The sequence below is a fragment of the Falco rusticolus genome, chromosome W, assembly GCF_015220075.1.
Source record: "Falco rusticolus isolate bFalRus1 chromosome W, bFalRus1.pri, whole genome shotgun sequence".
In the NCBI taxonomy this organism is placed as follows: domain Eukaryota; kingdom Metazoa; phylum Chordata; class Aves; order Falconiformes; family Falconidae; genus Falco; species Falco rusticolus.
In genome coordinates, this window is record NC_051209.1 from 11,228,659 (window position 1) to 11,245,148 (window position 16,490).

The window sequence follows — 16,490 nt, forward strand, 5'->3', positions numbered from 1 at the left end:
CGCGGCCCCTCAGGCGACGCCCACTGGGGCCGGGGGGGCTCTGCCTGTGTGTGTCAGGGAAGGCACACCGCGGGGAGGTGCGACAGTCAGTGGGCGGGTGCGAGCCCGAGCTCGCCGCTCCCTCAGGCGGGGGGAGAGCAGCGGGTCGGGTCGGGGCCTGGCGGGCGCGGTTCTGCGCCGCGCGGGGGCGCTGGCGGGCGGTAACCGCTCTGCGCGGCGCTCGGCTGCTCCGGCGGCGGCGGAGGGAGGAAGTGACGCCGCGCAGCGGAGTCCCGTGGCCTTCGGTGACATTCTCTCTGGCGGCGGGGGCGCGGAGCAGCGGCGGGGGGGCGGTGGCGAGGCTGAGACAAAGCTCCTTCCGGTTGCCTGTGCTCCAGCTCCTGCTCCTTGGGGGGGAGGGAGGCCAGGAGGGGCCCTGCGTTGCCCAGGTGAGTGGGGCCGAGGCTGGCCCGCTGCGGTAGGGCCGGCCCGGGCAGCCGCGGGGGCGGCGGGAGTGTTGCCGTTAGCCGCCGCTGTTCGCGGGAGGGAGGGGTACCGGCCTCACCGCCCTTCTACTGGTCGTGCTGGGAGCGGGCGGCCCGGTGCTGCCCCGGTGCGGGCGAGCCCGGCCCGGTGGGGGTCTGGTCTCACCAGGGCCGGTGTGTGTGTGTGGGCAGGCCTGCCTGCCCGCCCGCCCCCGGTGGCTGAGGGGAGCGTCGGGTGGCTGGTGGGTGGCTGAGCGCTGCCCGGCTCGGCGTGGCGGCAGTGACCTCTACCACGGCCAGACAAGGTGCTCGGCAGGCGGGAGCCGCCGTTGTGTGTCCCCCGTCCCGTCCGTCCCCGTACCACCCCCCCCCCCCCCCCCCCGCCCGGGATCGGCGGAGGAATGCCTTGTTACAGCTCCTGGGGGCAACCTCGGACCCTTTTGGTGTTTTCTAACACTCCTGCAACGTGCTGTGGGATCGTATTTGCTGTTGGGAGAAAACCCCTTTGAAAAACGAGGCGTGTAACTCCTCCGGGTTTATGCTTCTCGAGGTTTTTTTGCCCGTTTACCTTGGATGATGTGCTAATACGTATTTGATGTCGAAAAAAAGTTCAAGTTGTTCGCTGCTTATCTAGCCTGAGTTCCCCTTGAGCTCCTAAAGGCTTGCAGATGTGGCTTTGAGCAGCACAGCCATCCGAGGAGAATATAAAATTGAACTGCGCTACTTGTTCTTTTTAAAAAGAAAAAAGGCAGCCTGAGCAGACTTGTAATGTTTTAACTATTTCCCCAATTCCTGTATTGTAACTTTCTTTGCACTGAGGTTATTGGACAACTACTAAGAGGCCACGTTTTGAAAGGCTTGCGTTGTGGATTTTTGTAGGTTTAGGTTGTGTGGCTGGTAGGGAGAGCTTCCACCCTTGTTAAGCAGCATCTGATTGTATTTATGTCTTAGTTTGTTAATAGTGGAACAAGGCAACTTGTCTTAAAGTTTGTAGGTACCTTTGTGAAACTATAACAGCACTTAGTAGAACAAGGTATTGGTTGTAACTAGTTATGCACTTTAAACCAGCACAAAGTACCCAACAGCACTTCAAAAGCTGAAAAAAAAAATATCTGATGTGTAGAGATGGTATGGTATAAGTCAATCCTGTTTCTTTTTTTTTTTTCTTGGGCAAGTAAGTTTAGCTTATAAAAAATGAATGAGCAGTAAATCTTGGAACCCTTTAGCATCTCTTTAAAAATGTAAAATTTCTCTTAATCCCCCCCCCAATTTTTATTTGGTTTTAAATCTTGTCTGGTACTTGCCAAGTATAAGACCAAATAATAGTTTTACTTATAGGCAAGTGCTGGCCTATTTCCAGTTTTCAAGCTAAAACTTTAAGAACAAACGGTAATAGCTCTCCCCTTAAAACAGCAAACAAATTTAAAATGTTTCTCTTAAAGTCTCTTATGTTGCTCAAGACCTTGAGGTGGAAAACTGGATATAGTGTGCCCTTTTGAGGTCTTCATCTTGTGGTTCTCCTGCCCTAGTTAACACCTGTAATTGCTGTTTCTGTGATATAAGAGCTGAAAGTTGGGCAGTTACAACAGTGCAGCTTCCCCTGTTGCCCTGGAGGAGGGAAATATCGCCTTTGGAGAGCAAATAGGTTTGTAACAAGCTCTAAGGAGGACAGCAGGTTGCTTGTCTCGTGTTTGCTAAACTCAAACACTCCCCACTCCCCCGTTATACATGTATGATACAAAAGCAGTGAGATGAAGTACAGAGGACTCGGCTGTTCAACAGCAATCATTTATAAGCATCATTTTCTGAGTATTTCTCACATCTAGTGATGTAGAGCAGTCTGGTGCTGGCAAAAGAAGCTCCAAAGGGGGTGGTTATGTATTTAAATTTGTGGTTGCTCATTCCAACTTGTTAATGTTTCCTCTTCACCTGTCTGGTCAGCATGAATAGAGCCTGTACAGTATAGCAATTTCTCCACAGATATGACTGACTTTCTGGAGTTCAGGCACACATTGATTACTCATTCAGGACTGAAAATGATGTGGCTCACTCACTGAGGTGTTGCCATTACACTGTTGCAGATGCATTACTGAATGTGCAGGGAGGTCAAGTAACATCCCTGTGGTCACGTGATGAGTCAGCTTTAGATTCAGAATGATCCAACCTAATATCCCTTTTTATTTAAGAAGGCATTTAGGGTTTTATATCAATTAGACCATGTAGTCTGTCTCTTGAATGCTCAGAAATTGATTGTAATAGCAGAATAGTGTACAGGCTTCAGCTGTATCACACCTTGCGATACTGGTCTCCAAGAAGACAGTTTTAAAGCTGTTAGGACTCAGTCTGACAGCTTTTTAATCATAAGCAGAACAGGTAAATGTAAGTATTTAAGACTCTGTCAAGCTAACATTTTTGTTTCAGTGTACATGGATTTGCCTTTATAGTGAGACTTCTGCAGCATCCTGCACAGAGCTTTTCTGCTCTGATGCTTCAGAATTTCCTGGAAATGAGCAGGAAGAGCCAGGCCATGACTGGATAACTGCTTGTCTTGCTAAGTTTCTGCTGTAGTGTCTTGCTTTGTTGTGCTTGGTCATCAGCCTTTCAAGACTTAGTTTAGAGAAGGCAGATTTCACTTCCATTCTTCCAAAACAGGTAGAGACTAAGTGACTCAGAGTAGCAGAGCTGGGAGTAGCTAAGATCCAGACTTCATAATACCAGTTGTCTATGGGATGGTGCAGTTATTTCAGCAATTTGTTTTCCATTAAGAATATTACATTTGCCTGATACCAGTTTGAGGTTAGTGCTGTATGCTCCAATAGCATTGTCAAACTTTCTGAAGTAAAAGAAACAACATGCTAGCCAGGTATGGTTAAGACAGTACTGTTCTCTTGTACCGTGGCTTTCTTGTTAGCTGGTAATCTCCTGACTCCTGCGCTTTTTTTTTTTCCTCCCAATTCTTGCTAGAGAAACAGTTCTAAATAATCTGGCAAAAGAAAAATTTTAGGGAAAAGGTTGGTAAAGAGTAGGTCAGGAAGCTGTCTGCTAGTTCCCTGTGCTTGTGGTTGGAAATACCATGTAAGATAGGGGGGAGGTTTAGAGGCTGGCTGCTAATGAAGTTGGATGAAATGCTGGTAGCCTCAGGCCTCATTGTGTTTAATAAGATGTCTTTTGGAAATGAAATTGTCATTGTGGGGAAAAATGGGCTTGCGGGTAGCAGTGCCCATGAGCTGCATTACCAATAAATACCATTTCAGTTGTCAGTAGCTATGGTTCCTCCAGAGCTTATATTTACCTTTTGATCTGCACTACACTGAATCTGTGAGGAGTTATAAAAATAAACATTTCATTGAGTATTGTTTTTTAAAGAGCCTTTAAGGTGAAGTTTTATTTTCCATGGTTCCAGTTACTCATATTAATAAGTCACTTTAAAAGCAATTCACAGGCTTTGGATCCACTCACTGTAATAAAGAAAATCCAGAAATTGTTGAATAATGTAAAACTAAGCTAGGGAAATTTAGTGAGTATCTTGCCAGAGTTAGCCAATTATTGAGGGCTTCTGAAGTTATAGAACTCACCCCAATTTAAAGTTAGTTTGATAACAGCCACTTGATCTCCCTTTTTTGTTTTACAAGATCAATATGTTTTTTCTGCTTTTTAACACCTGTAGTGCATTTCACTGTATGGAACTCGGCAAGGTACAGCAGTAATAAGACTGTGTTGAATTAACAGAATGGGATTGAATTAATGCTCCAGACTTGATGCTCTTTTTTTCTTCTATCTCCTCTTTTGCTGGGAAGTTGTATATATTGTTTGTCTCCTGTTGCTAACCATTAGCTTTATTCTTCAAAAAGCTCTGTCAGTTGAGCTTCTTTTTCTTAAATCAAGAACAGTAATGCAACAAATCATTTTGGATTAAATGGTGCTTTTATTTAAAAGGTGGTTTTTTTGGTGTGTTTTTTTGTTTAATTCCTGTCAGGACTTACTTGCATGGTACTGATGAATACTACCTTTTAATTTTCTTTTGTTCCTTTTATAGCTGGTAACTTGGTATCTTCTTACATGCTGTTACTTAATTTCTGTAGTCAAATATATGCAAAGTCTCCTGTACATTGTGAGAAAGAAATGTGTTTCCTGGTCTGTCTGTTATCCTCTGAAAGTAGAGGTCAAATTTCTTCACCTCTGCCAACTGGGAGTAAATACTGTAGGAAGTATCCGATAGTAAAGCCCATGTTAGAGGCATTATTCATAGCGCAGATATAACTGGCTTTTGACCCAGTCAGTTCTGGTTTTTGAAATACCCAAAGTAGCTTTTACTCATTTGCAGAACCAACCTGTGCTTACTTCATACTGTTTTTTTCTTCTGTTCTTTGTCAAAAGTTTATTCTAAATTAACCCTCTCCTGCACTGTTCTTTTTCCTTACCACCCTTCATTCTCCTTCCATAACAGACCATGTCACAGTCCCTCTAATTCTGCCAGTGCCCACAGATGTTTGTCTATGGCTGGTGGCATCCTACAAGGATTTAACTTTTGTTGCATTAGTTTCTTGGGAAAGCTCAACTAAGGATTTGTAAAGATACAGACTCAGAGGTTAGCTGCCTTGAGTTAACTGTGCTCTTGAGTATGGTTCAGTGGCATGGGTGAGCTTTCTTGATGAGAGGGTAGTGGGCTGTTTCCAGTGAAGCTGTACCTGCTGCTTACTGAGTCCTAATTAGGTTATGACAGACCAGTGTCACGAGTGCTTTCTTCTTTAAGAGCACTTTGGACATGTGAAGACTATGGTATTGATTGTTAGCAATCTGGTGGATGCAGAAATCAATTGGTACCTCTTATTACTGGTCTAAAAACCATCAAGGGTTTGGTGTCAAGAACAGCACAAGAGCAGCTAGTATCCTACTGCTAGTAAAATTTCCATAATGTGAATGTGATGTGGCTTTGCCTTTAGTGTATTGATACAGTTTTTCAGGAATATACCTACTGCAAATTCATGTTGCAATATTTAGATTTTATACTACTAGCTTAATAATTAAAGAAACAAATGAATAATTTTAGTGGGTTGTGTATGAGAAAATGACTTGATCAGGGTTTGGTTGGCTTACAGCTTCTTTCCAGCCTTTCTGTAGAATTTGGGGATATAGCCTGATCTCTTTTCTTCACTTGGCCAGACCATAAAATGGGCATGTTACTGACCTATGCTGGGAAGATACTGACCTAAAACCAACTCTTCAAATGCCTTGACAGCAGTACTGCATCTTTGCTCTATTTCCTGTAGGAAAGATGTGTAAAAAGATCTGATCATAAAATACTTACAGACTGTAGAGACACTTAATATCTCTTGACTCATCTTTGTTAAATGGCTGTCATAAACCTGTACCACTTGTGGTGGTACGCTCAGTGTACCAGGAGGTACTCCACTCAGTGACTTGAGCTCTTCGATAGCTGTAAGAGATGGGGAGATGCTGGTGAGTTGCTGCGTGGGCTACCGAAGTACCCTCAAGAACAGCCCAGGCGGTTGTGGCATCGGTTAGGTAGGCAGCACTGTTACTGGAAAGGAATGTTACACAGAACTTGACAAAACAGCTCTTATATCTGCTGAGAGTATCTCTCCTCCTGATTTCAAAGGTTGTGCAATTTTGGAGTGGTGTTTTGCAAGATCGGATGAGTCGTCCAATGCTCTCCCTTGCTTCAGGCCTGTTGCTGCTGTCTGTTGTGTAAGATGCTCGCCTTGCTGTTATTCTGGACCCTGACTCTCATCTCATTCAGCTTAGTAGCCTGATGGTAAGGTGCACAGCTTTCCTCTGGGAAGTTAATTACAAAAGGACTTGATGGGTGCTATCTGGCCAAGCCAGTAGGCACTTCTGCCTCTTTACAATGGCAGTGGGTTGCGGGGTGGACTTCAGGGCTCCTGGAACTGTGACCCCTGTCCCATGGCACACACTGCTGCTTCAAGATTTCCAAAACATGACAATAGCAAGGTATGTTTGTGCCTGTCCATGCTGGACTGGCTCTGATTTTTGCAGGTGACGGCACAAGCCCTTCTCAAATTAATACTGCAGTGCTGAGATAACTTTACTACTTCAAAGCTATGTTGCAGTTGTCCTGATCTGCCAGTTCTAGCTATTAGCGAGTAACACAATGATTGATTACTTTCAGGATATTTCAGATAAATGGCCTTAATAGGAAGAAAATCAGTGCTCTGAAAATCATGATTAATTTGTTATGGTTATGCTCTAGCAATTTAAAGTGATGTGAGCATTACTTTATTGACCATGGTAGAACAACAGACCAATGCTGCTTGAGAAGAGGCTGTCTGTTTATATAGAATGGCATGAACCAGCAGAGGAAGCACAAAATAAAATTCCTTTGACTAACAGAAATAGATAGGTAAAGTGAGAAATTTTTTTAAACTCAAAATCTTAGAAAAAGATGGTACATCTGTGTGACTGCCCTCAGTAGGGTGATCTTCTGAAAGCTAATATATGGCAGAGAGAAAAAGAAATGAAGCATGGCTATCCTAGCATTGATTTCTGTCACTAGTTTTGTTGAAAGAATAATGAAAAATCTTAGAGCAAGTTCCTTTAATTTTTAGGAACAGATAGTAATAAAAATATGCCCCCTCTAATTTTTAGAGTAGAGAGCATTGTAGTCTTTAAATCACTGCATGCTTGAGAAAAATGGTTTCACTGTGAGAAAGAAATGAGAATTTTAGAAGGCTAAGTGCAGCCAACCCTGTGTGCCTTTATTTGTATGCTAATGATTTAAAGAATCAGTCACCAATATTTGAGTGAGCGGAGGTTATCTTTATTCAGAGGTTATCTTTATTTGGCAGCACTGGGTGCACGGGGGATCGCTCCACCAAAGTCATGCACACCAAGGGAACCTTTCAGCCCCCTCTTTATACAAGTCACTCGTGTCTATTCATTAACTTTCCGGGAACTTATTAACATATCTCGCACCTGGACAACTAGCACACTCCCATTCAAGGATTTAGTATATCTTCAAGTTAATAATAAGGGTCTCCTCAGATAAACATGAGCACACTGTTCTTTAAATCATATATGGCCCCTTATTCATTCCCCCCTTTTCTAACAACTATTGTAATTTTTTACAACTATAAAAAATCACTATGCCCTATGATCATTCTTTGACAGCACCAAACAAAACATTGAAGTAATGCACATATTAATACTCATTGTAATAGTTTTAGGAATACTATAACAAAAGCATGGTTTAACAGTTACAGGTTAGGTAACCACAAAGTTAATTTGTCCCATATAGCCTTAAAATTCCATGATAAATCATCTTTAGTAATTTCATGTAAAATCTGAAACCTGTTCCATATCTTCTGGAAATCTCTTTCAATTTGATTACTTTGGTCTACATATACATCCAGTAATCATTCCATCCATCAGATTGGGAACAAGTGTTTTGCCCTGGGTTGCCAGGACATGCTCCCCCTGTCTTGCTTCGAGCTTTCCAACGACAGTTATTATCACTTTTCGTAAATATTGTGGTGGTTAGGCTTAATATTTGTAAATCAAATCTGGAACCCAACTCATATGTTTTATTATCAAATAGGCAATATCCTCCACCATTGTCTGACTTGTTCCAAAAGTCTGGCCAGGTAGGCCATTTGTCATCAAGATATTTCCAGTTTTGAGAGGCCACACCATACAGGGGTGTTACCAAGCCTCCTTTAGGAAGAGAGGTACATATCCAGCATTCCTTAGCTTTCATAGCATTAACAATTATTTGCAATGTTTGAAGACTGGTATTGTCTACCCATGCTTCAGTTCCTAAAATCCTTACAACTGTTACAATCAAGATCAGAGTAACTTTACACAAATATCCCTTGATCCTTTTGACAGTCCATTGTGTCTCCAGAGATTTCTTTACCCGTCAATATCAGGTTCCTCCTTTATCTTAATTGGAGTAAAGATGACCAACAATACTCAATAGGGTCCATTCAACTTCTCTTGTAGAGGATCACCCTATTATAATTAGGGTCTAAAGAACTGTAGTCCCATGGGTCCTGCCAGGGTGATGGCCCATGATTTCTCAGGAGCCTTCTTTATCCTAGAGTAGTGAATCTAGGCTGGTTGTTCTCTTAACAGCAGTGAAGGTTGTCAGCAGCACCTGATAGGGTCCTTCCCACTTCTCTTTTAAAGGTTTCCCTGAAAAAGTCTTTATATATGCATAGTCACCAGATTTAAAGGAGTGGATTGGTTGATCTAATCCTCTGGCCCTTGTTCCCAATACTTGCTTATTTATAATTTTTAATTGTCCCTGGAGGGCCTTTGTCGCGACGGAGGGAAGACACAGTCGCTCAATATGAGTGATCAGCAGACTTCATTTATTGTCTCTTACAGTCACCTTTTATGCCTTCTTATAATTAGCTCATACATATTACAAAAGTTAAGCTCATTATTGGTTAGTTGCCTAAACACCAAGCCCGCCCCTTGTTTCTCTTCTGTAGTTATCTGTTCCCACCTGCAACATTCTTTTCCCACCAAAATCTTCCTGTTATTGTGTAACAAGGACAGCCAAAGACAGTGTATTTTGCTTTACTTCAGATAAGCTGAGAGCGATGTGTATTTTTGTCCAGCCAGCTGGACTATGTCTATGTGACCTTTTTCAGCTAGCCAGTTATCCACAATTCCCCTGTTTTTATTTTGGGCGACATAGGCCTGGTTGACCATTTTCAATAACAGCGTGTTAACACAGGAAAATACACAGCCAACTTATAAAATCTCAGTTCAGAAGTATAATTCCTGAAATACTTGAAAAATAAAGTTAGCTTGAAGCTTTAATTTAGATGCTCTTTCTGTTCCAGTGATATAAAAAGTTTAAAAAATTCAAAGGTAATTTTAAAGTTCTGAACATGGACTAATGCAAGCTCAAACCCGAAAAAGAAACCAAACTGATGTTTGACTAGGAATATTTGCAAATATTTTAGTGGAAAATCCCTGACCATTAACAATTTTCTGTCCAAATAACAACTGCCCTTATGCAACCAACCAGTCCATACATTTTCTGAAGAATACCTCATTGATATCAAAGAATTAACAAAGGGAAAAAATTAGTTCTAAGCTATATACATTCATAAGGGGATTTTTCAATAGTTACATACAGATTTACACACTAAGCCATGATGGCTTGTAGGTGATACACACAAGAAGAGTACGTTGCTTATCTGTCTGAATGTCTATGCTAAATTTGACAACTATGCCACAAGCCAAGCCTACATGGGTGCTGTGTGTTATGCACGTTCCTTAACAAACAGAAGTATAATAGACAAATTCCCAAGATCTAGTCCCCAACCTAATTATATTATTTTGTAGCCAATTAAGGAAAATAACACAAATGTGCATATCTACATGTGCACACACCTTTTAGTTCAGAACCAATCTGTGATAAAAGGCCTTAGCTTTATGGCATCATCGAATCTTAACGAGTACAGTAATTAAAAATGCAGTCTTACTGTAAGTGCGATTTATGCTGACATTCCCTCAAATGCTACACGTGAGTATTTCTCACTCAACTGCCTCAAGTTAAAATAGTAGTATTCGTTAATATGTATTAAAAAATCATTAATTCTCTACAATAGCAGTTGACTTCCATAACACTATGTAAGCAAAAGAGGCCTAAGATGGGTTTTCTGAATACTAACAATTTATTTTAGACTGTCTAAACTCAGGTCTTGAAAGATTTCACTCTGCCAGACATAGAAACACTGTTGCACTCCAGTTGTGATATCCCTTTCCCAAGTTGTCACATGCACATCTCGCTCAAGCAACATTATTGTTAAAGTTTCTCTCTGCTACATAAAAGCATGTTGCACTTGTAGATATAAAAGACAGCACCCTTACTTAGATTATTACCTTATTACCTCATAACTCTTAGTATACCTTGTATCTCTGATTTCATCACTTCAAAAATTCACCAGAAGCAGATAAAACCACAGCCTCAGATTAAACTACACCTTAACTGCTGATTCAAATAAAGGCATTCTCTTCCACATATGCCTAATGCTTACAAATAGTGTTGGCTGGTTTTGATCAAGAAACTATTATTACAATAACGATCAAAAATAATAATCCCGTTTGCAAAATGCCTTTAAGCCAGCCTCCTAGTCCCAACCAATTTCCACATTCAGAATACAGCATAAATACAGAATACAGAATAAATTATCTCCATCAAGGCAAAAAGGCTTCTCTTTAAGCACAGAGATGTTTGCTAGTTCAAGGCAGAAACCCATTTCTTGTAGGGGACATCTGAAGCACTTTTTTTTGGTGGGTTTGCACTCAATTCCGTATTTTTCCTTCAGAAGCTTAAGCTGTTCCTCTTGTTTCAGGAGTGTTTCCAACTCTGATTTGTCGAATAGGTCCGTATTTCCCAAAAATATCCTACATTTCCTCCGCTGTGATTTTATACGGCAGGTTCCGAATATAAAGGGTCCGATTGACCTCTGGGGGCAGCCAGATGTCAGCTCGCTTGGCCGCTTGCATCGCCATGGCGCCGATCGGAGCGGGGGGGGCGGGTGGAGGGGGGGGGGTGCAGCCTCGGAGAGAAACCGCGGCCGGGAAGGGGCCTGCCGGGCCGCGCCGCCGCTCGCCGCTGCCGCGGGGGTCCCGGATGCTATCCCATACGCTAATAACCCGGGTAATGCCTTGTTACAATCTATGTCCCGAACGCTCCGCTTTTCTAAAAAGCATATGAGCGAATCGTACGTCGCTTGTCTCTCCATACCTTCGTCAGCGCTGTTGCAGCCTTTGCGAGACTTCGGCGACGCGTGGCCGGCGGGACCCTCTGTAGGTGCTCCCGGGCGCGGGGACTGTGCCCTTCCGCCTCCTGCGCTGCTTTCAGGACCGGTACCCGAATCTCCGTCGAACCGTGGCTCGCAGGTTCAGCCCTCTCTAGGGTCCCTGTTCGGGCGCCATTTGTCGCGACGGAGGGAAGACACAGTCGCTCAATATGAGTGATCAGCAGACTTCGTTTATTGTCTCTTACAGTCACCTTTTATGCCTTCTTATAATTAGCTCATACATATTACAAAAGTTAAGCTCATTATTGGTTAGTTGCCTAAACACCAAGCCCGCCCCTTGTTTCTCTTCTGTAGTTATCTGTTCCCACCTGCAACATTCTTTTCCCACCAAAATCTTCCTGTTATTGTGTAACAAGGACAGCCAAAGACAGTGTATTTTGCTTTACTTCAGATAAGCTGAGAGCGATGTGTATTTTTGTCCAGCCAGCTGGACTATGTCTATGTGACCTTTTTCAGATAGCCAGTTATCCACAGGCCTTCACACATTCACACAAATATCCCTCCCCTAACTGCCTTAAATCTTCTCCAGCAAATTGTAACTGGTGCGGTCTCCTGTATAATATTTCAAAAGGGCTCAAATTCTCCTTTGTTCTCGGTTTAGTTTGTATTCTTAATAATGCCAAGGGAAGAGATTGGGCCAAGTTAGACTTGTCTCTTGTCCTATTTTTGCTATCTGTTGTTTAATTAAATGGTTCATTTTTTTCACTTGCCCACTTGCTTGAGGCCTATAAGGAGTGTGTAATTGCCAGTCTATTCCTAATACTGTACTCGCTTGTATTATTTTGGCACAAAAGTGTGAACCTCTATCAGAAGAGATTGTTGCCGGAACCCCAAAGCAGGGGATAATTTCATTTAACAATCCCTTCGTTACCTCTCTTGCTTTATTTGTTTGACAAGGGAAAGTTTCTGGCCAACCTGAAAATGTATCAGTCATAACTAATAAATATCGGTACACACACCACACCCCCCCCCTTTTCTTGGGATTTTGGAAAAATCAACTTGCCACTGTTGTCCTGGATAATTTCCTCTACTAATGTTCCCTAGTTTTATTCTATTTGCTACATTGGGATTATTACGCTGTTTTATTACAGTATATAAGTTTTGCCCTATCAATTTCTGATTTAGACTTTTATATAACTTATCAGCTCCCCATTGAGTCTTATTATGTTCTGTTAGGGCTGTGGTCCATATTAAATTGGATGGTACCACTATACGGCCATCTGCCAAATAAGCCCACTTATTTAATTTTATTTTACCATTCATGTCCTGAATTAGCTTTAGGTCTTCTTTAGAATAGTTTGGCTCCTGATCTGTACTTACAGTTTGGATTTTATCGTCTGGCATTAAGGATAATTCCTCCTTTCCTACCTCCTCTGCTACTCGTCTGGCCTCATGGTTGGCCAGGCGGTTTCCAATTTCCAAATCAGTGCCCCAGTGTGTCATCTTATGTTCTTCCTTCCTGGATGACCCTCTTATAACAGAGGGGCCATTCCTCACATCAAGGTCTGGCATGGCATTTGTTCCCACTGCTCAACGCCTACTGGGTTGCAGCCAACAGCTCAAGATTCTTCTTGGTGGCAAACACAGAGGCCAACCCAGTCTTGCCCTTGACTATGGTAGGAGGCACCTGACCAACCTTATTCCTTGTACTTCGTTGTCAATGCAGAGTTTCATCTGCACATCCCATAACAAGTCACTGTCATGGCAAAACACAGATTTACATTAGTAGATCTACTACAGAGTGTATTTTATTTCACTTTTTCTGCCAATATCCCCACAGCCTTGCTGACCAAGGGATATTGTTTTACCTGAACTAGGCAGGCCTCCCCCTTATCATTTTTACTGTAACAGGTAAAGCATTTTTCGCCTTTCCTGGAATTTATTCCCAGATATACCTGGTTAAAGATTTCTTCAGGGAGGTCCTCTTTTCCTCTTTTCTGTTTAATTAAATATAAGCTCAGTATTTCAATTAATTGATTATTTTTGACTTTTGGTTTCATTTCCCCTTCTTTAAACATCTAGGTGTTCTAATAAATCTCATGCCAACAAAGATTTTGGTGATCTTGGCATTCTTATTTGTTTTCTTAGTTTGTACTTTAAAGGTTTCAGGATGTTTTCCTGGTGGCCCGCAGCTCCCACAACTGTAACAAATTATTTTTTTTTTTACTGAAGTTTAACACCAAATAAGTTGGTTTTGTATTCACTAAAATTCCACCTCATTTTTCCTAGTCCCTAGTTCACCAGAACCCCTTGCTGGTTCTTTAGCTTAGGGCAATCTCGCTTCCAGTGCCCACTTCCCCTACAATATGCGCAGTGATCCGATCCCATAGGAGAGGGATTCACTCTTTCACTTCTGCCTGACATTCCTCCTGTCTCTGCCTCATCTCCTCTACCAGTTTAGCACGACCCAGCTCTTCTTCTCTTACCTTCTGTACACGTTCCCTGTTCCTTCTATCAACTTTTCTGTATCATGCTTACCTAGTAACTCGAACCTTTATCTAGTCCTATTAGATCATCCTGACAAGTCTTTCATAACCAACTTTCAAACATCTAAATTTCCCATCAAAGATTCACCTTTATTCTCCTCAGACCCATTGCCTGCCCTAAAGGGGCCGTTACCGGTCCTGTTGTACTGCAAATGCTGCAGCAATCGGGGTGACATTGTCAGGTCCTTCTGCTCAATTGTCAGCAACAGCAACCCCCTCCTCCTCCCCAGCAGAAGGGTTCGGGGCAGGAGATGCTCTTCCTGCTCTGCAGGTTACACAAGCCTGCCTCTGCAACAGCACTTCTGTTTTGACTCTTTCTTACCCTGAATGCAAATCTGCTCCTTGTTGCTTTAAGTCTGTGTTCTTACATATCATGCCTTTGCAGGCAAACAGCAAACACCCTGACATGTGTCCAGCATGACTCAGTTGCACCTTCGAGGGGGTACGGGGGTTTGTACAAACTCACCCCAATACTTTAACACTTTCACAAGGTCTTTGATTCTCCACCCCCACCCACCCCTGCCGCCTCAGGTTTTACATACATCAGTACAAATTTTTATCTTACGACGTGTTTCATTCTGGTTGCTCCACAGAAGGAACCACAACCTGAGCTTTTTAACACAAAAATTTCAACAAGATCATCCTTCTAGTTTAGGTCTCAGTTTTTTTTTCCCTATCCTTTTCTAGAGCCATAATCAAAGATCAGGTGATGTTAATCCCGCACTCTTTCTGCCACACAAACATATCTGCACACATGCACACATTATTTCATCCCACTTTTGTTTTCTATGAAGAAACAACATAAGCTGTAAAATTGTGTTGTAATATAAGACTTCCTTCAGGTGGCCATCTTTCACCATCACCTAATGTATACAAAGGCCACCAATTCTGACTATTTTAAAAATGTCGTCTTTGTTCAAATTTCCTCCGGGAATTCTGCCAAATTCTTTCCAATGCTTCAAAATACATCCCAGGGGTATTTTGGTATTTATTTCTTGGCTCGGTTTGCCCCCCATCTTCCTAATAAGTCTGATATATTTGCCTACAATGTATTAGTTATTTAGCCTTATTTCTTGGTCTCTTTTTTTTTTTTTTCTTTTGAAAGGAGATAATATATTTTAGACACTTGCCACCCTTTGTTCGAGTATACAGACAGCACCTATGACACTAAGGGCAGAGGTTAATTCGTGCTTTTTCCACATGATGTTAGCTCTAATGTTTTGCCCACAGCCTCCCGCTCTAATTCTAATTACGCATTCCAACACTTCATAAATTGATTTTTCAATCGCTCCGTCCCTCTCTGGCCGGCCCCTCGTGGGGAACACGGACACACAGATCGGGACTCCCCACTCGCTTCGCAGTGACACTCACACACTTCACACTCTCCGGGCAGCCCTCAGTCACACAGGCAGTATGTTACAAGGTACCGTGCGCTTACATACAGCTCTAGTAACGCTGACAGTTCGCGTTATCACACAAAGTATGCATTTCAATGAACAATTGCCAAAAAAACAGATTCTAATTTTTTTCTGGCCTTAAGCAGAGTGTTAAGTTTTCAGTTATTTGCCTAGAATTACCAGAATATTTTTTTTCAACATACATTTCATAACTCCAAGTTTGAACATGTAACAAGACAACACATAGAACAAACAAGACACAGAGCGCTATTTCAGTTGTTACATTCTAGGAATTCCCCAATTCGTAAGACAACCTAAAGGAAGTTTTTAGCTTTCCAGGTCTTTATGAAGTATTTAAGGTTTTGTTACTCCCATGGTTTCCTTTTTTTTTTTTTTTTTTTTTTTCCGACCTTTTGCTATGAGGTTCCTCTTAACTTGTTACTGTGAGATTCCGCCTTACTTCGCGCCCCCCCCCCCCGCTTTCCGTCACGAGGCCTCCGGGCTTTTAGGATCTGGCAGTAACCTCGGGTTTGCTCGATCTGCCCTCAAGATCGCTAGCGGCCACCCCTTGGTCAGCAAACCCCCTCCCAAGGCACCTTTCCTCCTGGGGACTACGCTGCGCGCCGGACGTCTACGTGCGTCTCACCAGCCGCCCCGTTTCTAAACACACCGTTTTATCCGTGGATCCAGGGGTTTCTCTTCTGCTCCCGGGTGAACAGCTGAGAAGAGGAGGCTCCTCCGAGGAAATCTCCCGGGGCGCGCCTAGGAGCGTCCGCTCCGCAGCTGGTCCCTCGGCCGAGCAGAAATCCTCCTGGCTGGCTCGCCAAACTGACGTACGGAATTAAACTCTATAACTCGAAAGTTATAAAGTAGGTATGTTTATTGCGCGCAGATGCACGGGGATCGCTCCTCCACAAGCCTGCATGCCCGAAGTGATGAACCATCTCACATTTGTACAATAAAACAAATGAATATTCAATTAATGCCTATACATATTCGTTACCTAAACCTGCTTACTCTCGCTTTGTATGTTAATTAGCTTATCAGTCCTTTGCCTGCAATGTGGTGGTCTTGCAGGTTTGTAGGTGATTCATGTCCTTGTGACCATCTGATCTTCTCCAGCAAGACTTAGCACTCCCTTCCTCTAGATAACACTGGAATGTCTCTCATCCTTTTCTCATCCTTTTTATAAATAGCCCCTTTGTTAGAGGAAGAAGGGTAGGTCTCCTCAAAGCTGTGTGCCTATGTGACCAGACACCACACCCATGACCAGTCACCATACCCACATTACTTGAGCAGACATATACAATCTCGATCGAT

General features: G+C 42.8%; 1 protein-coding gene across 3 annotated transcripts in view; it reads left to right on the plus strand.

Moving 5' to 3' along the window:
• The first annotated feature begins 249 nt into the window (after positions 1 to 249).
• The window catches only part of LOC119140624 (uncharacterized protein C18orf25), a 56,242-nt gene continuing 40,001 nt past the window's right edge, over positions 250 to 16,490 (plus strand). Inside the window, exons 1-2 of one of the 3 annotated variants that reach the window (XM_037372111.1) lie at positions 252 to 428; positions 6,085 to 6,240. The gene's annotated coding sequence lies outside the window, so the exon portion shown is untranslated. Of the gene's footprint in view, positions 429 to 6,084; positions 6,241 to 16,490 lie in introns of all 3 variants that reach the window. The other 2 variants (XM_037372112.1, XM_037372114.1) reach the window with 2 other exon arrangements.